The sequence below is a fragment of the Nicotiana sylvestris genome, chromosome 2 (assembly GCF_000393655.2).
Source record: "Nicotiana sylvestris chromosome 2, ASM39365v2, whole genome shotgun sequence".
NCBI lineage: Eukaryota > Viridiplantae > Streptophyta > Magnoliopsida > Solanales > Solanaceae > Nicotiana > Nicotiana sylvestris.
This window is the reverse complement of record NC_091058.1, coordinates 164678434-164687647: the sequence shown is the minus strand read 5'-3', so window position 1 is coordinate 164687647 and position 9214 is coordinate 164678434. Positions and strand designations below refer to the sequence as shown.

General features: G+C 32.1%; 1 long non-coding RNA gene across 5 annotated transcripts; it reads left to right on the top strand.

The window, feature by feature from the left end:
• The first annotated feature begins 246 nt into the window (after window positions 1-246).
• On the top strand, window positions 247-8134 carry LOC104245466 (uncharacterized). 5 transcript variants are annotated; one of them, XR_011405527.1, is made up of 4 exons: window positions 247-1700; window positions 3812-4471; window positions 5611-5687; window positions 7823-8134. It is a non-coding gene; the product is annotated as an uncharacterized lncRNA (long non-coding RNA). The 5 variants fall into 5 exon arrangements; XR_715738.2 differs by having other exon boundaries at window positions 3033-4471; window positions 5621-5687; XR_715739.2 differs by having other exon boundaries at window positions 3033-4471.
• Window positions 8135-9214: the final 1080 nt, after the last annotated feature.

Here is a 9214-nt window from a genome sequence, read left to right as displayed (position 1 = left end):
TGTGCAACCTAGTGTATATATACACGAATAACGTAAAGAATTTCTACCCTAGCAGTGTATTTAACTTGACAATTTGTACACTATTCCTCCCCCAAACAAGCCATTCCATGACTTGATGTGACATGAGATGTGTTATCAAAAGAAAATGTGGTCGCTTGATGTATTAGTGTGATTTTTCTATTATTCTATTATATATAGAAAAGCCATGATGATCGACCGAGGGCAAAATTGTCATTTAGCTCAATCCTAAAAGAAGTTGTTTGCATCTGCTCACGCACTCACGCAGTGGCTCTCCAGTTCTTTTTTTCCTTCTTTCTTTTTCCTTTCTATCTGTATTTTCCCCCCTCTTTATCTGTATAAGTATTTAGCTACTCTCTGTTTCATAAGACGAATGGCGTGAAAAATTTACGAGGAAAAAAAACTAAGAGGTAGGTCAATATTCAAAGCAATTGGGTCTTTTCATGAATGAGCAGTGGGTTACCCCTTCAAACCGAACAACTTCGCTTTTGAGGGAGGGGTAGTGCCGCGTGAAATTGGAAAAAACTTCTGTGTAATTACCCTTCTGGAGTTTTAGCATCTCTTTTGTAATTTCTCTCCATCATTGAACGTTGTTCATAATTACCCTTTTCCTCTGATTGGTGAATAAGTATTTGATTCGGTATTTTTTCTTTGACGGACTGTTGCAGATTTGAATAACTACAATGACAAGTAGATAAACATGGTGCTAGAAGTTCACCTTAAAATGCCTAGAAGCTACTCTTGAAGTGGTAGTACTATGTGAATTTATTGAAGCTATGATAAATAGTATACTCTACTAAGTTTTCTCATTTGATTTTTGTGGTGGTGTCAAATTTTCTGGAGATTTGGCTAATCAGCTTGTGTACACTATGTTTAGACCAACCCCTTTGCTGTATAAGTCTGAAAATAGAGATGAAGTTAGGGGAGAAACCATACTAATTCAAAAATCGGCCAATTAGACAGAGTCCATCACATGTTTGATTATATGACCAAAATAAAAAATCATTATAGAAAATGATTAAAGCAGAAGAGTTTCATATTCCTGTGATTATCATCAGCCTTACTGAGTTCAACTAGCATTATTAAGGTAGATATTTTTTAAACTCATTTAGATTAATAGACCCATCCAGAGCTGCTCAACTGATTCTTTTTTTTTTCTTACTTACTTACTTTTGGGGATAAGGGTGGACTTATCTCTTTAGTTGTGTGTAGCTGTGTATTCACTTTGCCAGTATGAGTAGGAAATAAAGGTTCTGAAACCTTCAATGAGGAATTTATTTCATTATCCGGTTTTATAGCTAATGGTGAGATTTTCAGCAATTTCTTTTCATCGACTTTGTGTCTTTTCCTTTAGTATCAATTTAAAGTTCAATAATTTACAAGACGAATCAAGGGGACTCAAATTTGTCTGTGTTTAAAATGATTGTATTTATGAGCATATGGTTTGGTATTGACATATAGTTTTTTCTGATAGACATATAATATTTGTGTAGTCTTAGTTGTTTTATCGAGCGACAAGTACTAAATACTAAATCCAGGAAAATTTGAGCGACAAATTATTTGCAAGGAAACTGCCAAACATGTGAAGATAGACTGTTGTCTTCTGATTAACATGAGCGAAGAATTATTTGCTAGGCAACTACCAAACATGCAAGGATAGACTGTTGTCTTCTGATGGACAGGTATGCACCTTGAAATATTCTTCTATTGTTCAAAGTTTAGTGATGCTGCCATGGTTAAGAGCTTATATTACTGATAATGATATATATGAAAGCTCATTGTAATAAAGATAAATGCATACGTACATCAGTATACTGCTATTTAAGATAAAATCGCACCACCATGCAAACAGGAGTCCTTAAGAAATTGTTATGGGTGCTTTGTTTAAGTTTTAAAAAGATGATTATTTTTCCAGTGACAACTCATTTAGTATCATCAAAATTGAAAAGGCCGGTCATTTTTTCAGCAACAACTCATTTGGTACGTAGAGATGTTCAACTGATTTGGTACTTAGAGATGCTATACCACATTCAAACATATTATTAATTAGAGAAGTTGAGCTATAATTCATGCTTCAAAGTACAAGGCCTACATGCAATACAAAATACATTGAGAAACTTCCTATTAACTTTGCAATGGAGCCAGAAACATATTGCTAAAAAAAGGAGATAAAGAGAAATTCACGTTGGTTTTAATATGTTCACCACATTTATTCTCTATTTTTTTTATATGGTTTGATAATTGGCCATTAGTTTAAAGTTCTAGCGTAAACCTTTTCAATGATGGCTAGCAGAAATGTCTAAAATTCGAAACGTTTGGTAATTTTATTAGAAAACTTTGAGATTAATGAGCCTTTGTAGTATTTTGTGTGAATTTAGCTTGATAAACACGGATTACTGGATCCATCTATTATTTAGAGATTACACTTGGCAATTGTGAGGATGATGAAAGTGTTTATCTATACTATTGTCTTTTATTCTTGATTTGTTGTATTAGTAGTAGACTACTTTTTGTTGGTCTCCTGGTCCTTAATATTAGCAATGGAGATATTCACTGCTTTAGGTTAGTCTGATCAAAGTATAGTATTATTAAGTCGCTCTATGTTTAGCATATGAGCGGACATAGATTCCTTCTTTTATCTTCTTCTTGAGCTAAGCATTAGAGTATAAAGATGAGAAGGGCCTTTGAAGAGAAAGATGAACTACAACCAGTTTAAGCTCATACATTATTGTTTTCACATTATCTCCTCTCAACTTTCTGTTATTTACTGTAGAGCATCTTTTGTTTTATGGAGTTGTTGAATTACTAAATTCATTTGAGTTTTAGGTATCTGCATATATCACTTGAACTAGCTAAAAGTTATTATACTGATAATCTAATTCACTTTGTTTCTTATCAATATTTTTAAAAAAAATAACTTCGGATACTAAACAAGAGCGTAGGCTACATCTTAAATCTTGATTTATATGTATTGTAATGGTTTTTTTTTTTTTTTTTTTTTTTGTATTTATCAGAAAGTAGTAGCACACTTGAAACTTGAAATTGAAGGCTGATTTGAAAGAGAAAACATCTTCAACATTAATTTATTGGAGTGCACTGCATTGACCAACTCAAGCAAACATGTTGGTTAAATGTATGCTTAAGTTGCTGCATGTGCCTAGAGGAAGCTGAAGCCATCGTTCAGTGGATTAGATTTTATCGAGCAAATGGTGTATTTACCTTTGCTTCTCAACTATAGTGCATGTTTCAAGGATTATTTAACTCAAAAGGCTGATGCCCGGTATTCTAGAGGAAGTTATCATAAGTTGGATGGGCAAGAAAAGTAAAGAATATTTCAGGGACGTGAGAATACAATTTTAGCCTGCATTTTTTAGGTGTTTGGAATGAAAGAAACATAGATGTTTCAGAAATGAAGAAAATTCAATCCACACACTAGAACATAAATATTTGTGCTTTTGTGGTTGTCTTGAACCAAAACGAAAGATGTATACAATATGAATATGATGTTAACCTCAATCTTTTATTAAATTTAGTAGTACAATCTCGCAGAATGAATTTGTTTTAAACTTATTTAAACATATCTGAAAGATAAACAAAATGCACAGCAATGTGTTGGGAGATTTGCTAATGAGGGTGTCCTTCACCTTAAAAGTTATCACATAATTTGAAAGGATGAGGTGGAGGACAATTATAAGATGAATTAAGTATGATTATTTCTCAGCACATCCTCTACTTAAAATACAATTTATTATTTGCCTTTTCGATTTTCTCATCTTTTCAATCTCTTTCATAGTCCTTTTAGCTTCATCTGCCATAAAACACGTACTCCTACTCGCCGGCGACAGCAACCAAGCCCAAAAGTAAATATTACTGAGATTTTCGTGTATGTTTCTCTTAGCTCTTTCCTTCTGTTTTTCTATCTCTTCTTTCCTAAGTTTCAAGGCCATACTGATGGAATTTGGGTCTACTTCTGAATTTGATCCTAATTAATTAGTTGCCTTTCGAATATATGTGCATTCCACTTTCACATCCCAGATTTGCATTCCGTATACTCTGTTTCTTTTGTTACATTTTCTAGCCTAATTTTTTGATTTTCCTTTCAAATTTCTCTAATTTCCTTCAGTGTTTGCTATATTTCGTTTGGAGTTTTGCAGAATTTTTCTTCAGTCTTTCTTTGTTTATTGCAACCATGTATTGGTAATGGGTATTTGGTGGGTATCTCTTATTCACTACTCTCTGCGATAATTTCTTCCATTTTGTACGTCTGAATTGCACTTCTTTGTTGGAAAATTTTCTGCATAGGTTTAAACACGATTTGGGCATAATTAATTTCCATCTAGGACAAAAATGTTGAAGAAACAAACAAGATTTCTCATGCAACCAAGGTGTTTGATAATATGTCTTAAATACAAGAACTGTGTTGTTTACTTGAGAGCTGAATTTGGCATTTTAGGTATGTATTTGTACTGGGTGCTCCTTTTTTGGGTTTCGTTTAAAAGACTATATTTGACTTTTGTATAGGTTATGGGTATTTGTTCCCTTTAATCACATATTAACAAGATTGTCTACTCTTTCTTGACATACAATGATTTGCGTATATTATTAACTTGAGAAACTGCACTTAAAAAATCAACAAGAAAAAATCTCAGTAAGAAACTTTACCATAAGGTGTTAAATTTGAAATGTTCATATGCAACATGGCATTACTAAAGGCTAAAAGTTTGAAATGGAGATTTCAATAATTGTGCTGGAGATTTTGTTAATTAATGGTTCTAATGCTAATTGGCGCTTTTCTTGATGTTTATACGGCCAATTAGTATCCCTCAAATTATGATTTGTTTTCTTTAGACTATGTAGCTTTCGATGCATGACCCCGAACTAATAACTGCATCAGTAAAGGGAGGCCCTCATGGAGCTTTCCTTCTGGACGATGAACAAGGCTGATACAAATAGATAGCTTTTTATGTATGACTAACCTGGATGAAAATAATTTTTATCCTGACATTAGTTATCGGGTCTTGGCTTCTTTTTAAGGCAATGTTAATTAGGCTTCAGCAATGAAGTATCTTTTGAAAGTTGTCCTTAATATGAGTTGGAACTGGTACTTGGCAGGCATTGCCTGGTTATCTGTTATAAATTCTTTCTTATTTTTGCAATACTTTAATTCTATTTGTTGTTATTTAGTGCAAGATAAACAACTTACCCACAAAAAATATAGAAATTAAAAAAAAATAAAGTCTCTAGATCAAGCATTTGACTTCCCAGAGATGCCAGATTGATGTTGCAATTATTTTGTTTCTTTTCTTGAAAGCTTGTAAAGTTAAGTGCCAGAAAAATGAATCTTTGAATTTGTGTATTTATACATAATGAAAAACTTTGGTTCTAATACTGAAGCATGTCATTTATAAATCTTAATATGTTTTCTTTATGCTTTTGTCCATGGATAAATATTTTCTCTATATATAGTTAGTCACATTGGAGGATCTAGAATTACATAACAGACTTTGGTTAGCTTTTCAATTGTGCAGACTATTTTATTCTGCTATTATTATTCATATGTATTGTATTGTGTTAAATGATATATATTGCTAGCATATTGCAGTTAAAAGGAAAACTAGAATATTGGGATTCTGCTTGGTCGTTTGAAGGAAAAAGCTGTTATTGCCAAGGTAATATACTTTTCAAGGATGTTCTGCCTTAGACAAGACTTTTCTGTCCTATAGACCTGCTTATAGTGATGGAAGAGTTTAACATCCAATACTGTATGCCTTTTGGGCTAAAGTCATACTATGATAACACTAACACATATTGAGATTCAAACTCCTCTACTTATATGACATAGAATCAATAAGTTCCTCTATTAGTTGTTTCGTGTAGCACTATTTTTCTGTGTCTTCTTTGGCTGAATTTGTAGTTTGATGCATTTCAACCTAAAAGCCTTCTATATTTGTCTCTCACTCACTAACAAATACCTTTCCATTTTAACAAGATACTGAAACAACCTCTTTCCATTTTTATATAGCATCAATAACAAATGTTAGCAGACACTGATGAATTATGGGTTTAGCTATGCATGCCACATCATTAGTTTGTCAAGACTTCATTAATGACTACGCTGCCGCACACAATACCTTTATTTTTTTTTTCTCTTTTTCTAATTCTAGACCCATTACCTTGGTCGATATTCTCTGTTGATTATAAGATAAATTATTTGTAATACAAAGATTTTGTGTCTTGATTCAATTGTACTTTTTCAGCAATTATAATACCGTCAAGATTTTATCATATACAAAACACCAAAAAGCTAATTGCTTAAAAATATGAATGTTGGGCTCGTGCAAGCACGGGCTATATCTATCTAGTGTTTAAGCAAAGTGTGCTCTGTAATCAAGAGGAGACGGGAAAATTATGCTTTTGCAAGTAAGCGAAACATGACTCAACTTTAGAACATAAGCTCACAATATAAGAAGCAAATTTGTAATTTTGCGAGGAAGTGTTGGTTGAACTTTGAAAGATACATACAAATCCTAAAATCCTTGACTATGTAGAGGTAACGTTTTCAACCTTGCTTCTCATCACTATAGAAGATATTTTATTTGTACAATGATTGCACTCAATAATTAAATTGTCAAGAAACTCAAACTGCATTAATAGAAATCTAAATTCAAAGAGTATTCGTTTCTGAATGAGAGGGAATCTGGAAAAGATCATTCAAAAAGGAATCATTAGTTTTGTCCACAAGTAGATTAATGATAGATATTGAAGATGACAAAAGCAAATAAAAATGAGCAAACCATTCTGAAGGTGACAAATATCTAAATCCAAATAGTGAAAAAGATTGATCTGGCAACACTTGAGTCGCTTAGAGAGTTTGATAATAAATCTAGAAAGACAGAATAATAAACCATTGTAACTTAAATTTGTTAATATCACTATCGTTTCTTTTTCCCATTCATTCGTCATTCTTTCTTATTTTCTTATCTACTATTTCTTCCGTATTTATTTGTATCTTTTTTAGGCGTATTTTGGAGAGAAAAAAAACAAGTCGTCTCTTTTTTAACCCATCATCTTTCTCTTTTTTATTTTTCGTCTTTTTTCTTTTTTCCTCTTTTCTCCTCTCTCTTATTTTTTAAAAACCAATTTCTACTAAGTAATAACCTATTTTCCTTTTTATTTGAGTTATACCAGCATTTGTAGTATCCTGTTAGCTTAGAATAACATGTCTACTTGTCTTAATTGTTTATCTGAACCCTGTGCAGCATGTTTAGTGAATTTCCTGCTTTCCTTGGCTTGAACTTAGTTTAAACTGTAGGCTTTCTTGCTGTAACTGTTATTTTCCGTTGTTTGAGCTGCATATATACTTTGGGACTACGGAACGGTATTCCGGGAGACCCCCTTACATATTTACTTTGCGGAACGGTATTCCGGGAGATCCCCATGTACATTTACGTTTGGGACTACGAGACAGTATCTCGGGAGATCCCCTATTGTTATATCTGTGTACTGAGCCGTTACCTCTCTATGATTTCATTCTTGTTAAATTTTGGTCTTTATTTTACTGCGATATTTCATTATGTCTTGTTTTTATTATATATATATATATATGTATATATATACTTGGACATGCTTATATATGCATATATATATATATATATATATATATATATATATATATATATATATGTATATACCAGTAGGGCCCTGACCAGACATCGTTACTATTCGACCGATGTTAGGCTTGACACTTACTCGATACCGTTGTGGTGTACTCATGTCATTTTCTGCACATGTTTTTCGTGTGCAGATCCAGGTACCTCCTACCAGCCTCATTTTTAGCGGCACAGTTGCTGCCATTCCGGAGACTTCAAAGTACATCTGTCGCGTCCACATACCTCGGAGTCTCCTTCTACCCCTTCTGATGTTGCTTCCCTTTAATTTATTCTAGTACAGATGTATAGAACAATTGACAGAGATCTTAGAAGCTTGTGACTTACGGTTTTCGGGTCTTGGGAGAATTGTGTACAATTCGAGAGTGATTATTGTATATGCCGAGCGGCATCTCAAATGCTTATTTAAATTATCTGTTATTGTTAGTTGTTAACTTTTAAGTTTTTCATTTCATTTCCGCAAATGTTAGGCTTACCTAGTTGTAGAAATTAAGTGCCGTCACGACAATTCACGAAGGGAGAATTTGGGTTGTGACAATAATCCCTGAATTATTTAGTGCTATTGCTTTGCTTAATTCATTGGATTAAAAATGGTATATATATATATATATATAATATTCAAAATGTGCTTTTTGTTGAAGCTAGATAAGCTGAAAAAAAAAATTTGTTTCCAATTTTAATTTTAATCTTTGATATTTTAGTGGCTTAATTATAAGTAAAACCTTGATGTTTTCAATAATTGTTTGGTTGCCAAAAGTTTGATCCTTTGTTCCAATAATAGATCTAATGCCTTTTAGAATCAGTTTATATATATATATCCAATTTTTAATCCAATGAATTAAACAAAGCAATAGCACTAAATAATTCAGGGATAATGGCACTAATCCTTGCCAAAAGTACTCCAGTCTATATTATGTTGCAAATGCAGATTTTGTAAGATAACGATTAGTATTTAAGTGCTTTGGAATAATTTTTTTTGATGTTGTAGATTGAGTACTTCTTTTATTGTAGATAAAGTACTTTTTATTTCAACAAATGAGTATTTTTTTTTTTATGATATTAAAAAAGTATATTTTTTCATTTTACCAAAAAAAAAGTACTTTTTTTTCATGAAGTAAAAAAATTATTTTCTTTTATTTCACACAATGATGTAGTAAAAAGTATTTCCTTCTATTTCGACAAAAAGAGTATTTTTTTTTAGAATGTAGAAAAATTACTTTCCTGGAAAAAAAAATTCTACTCTCTAACCAAACACTAAAAAATATTTTCTGATTTTTTTTTATTAACCAACCAAACAATAAAAACTAAGTGATAAAATCTCTTATTTTTCATATAAATATTTTCTTGAAAAACATTTTCCACCAAAAGTATTTTCCTTCGTACCGAGGTTTAGATAACTTTTTTGCAAGTCCAAAAGCTCCGTCGGAAAAAAAATAAAAATGATGACGCTCCTTGGGACGCTTGAAAGGAGAAAGACAAACTGAAAGCAATTTAAAGTGAAAAAAGCAAGCAGGAAATAGCGTAGCTTC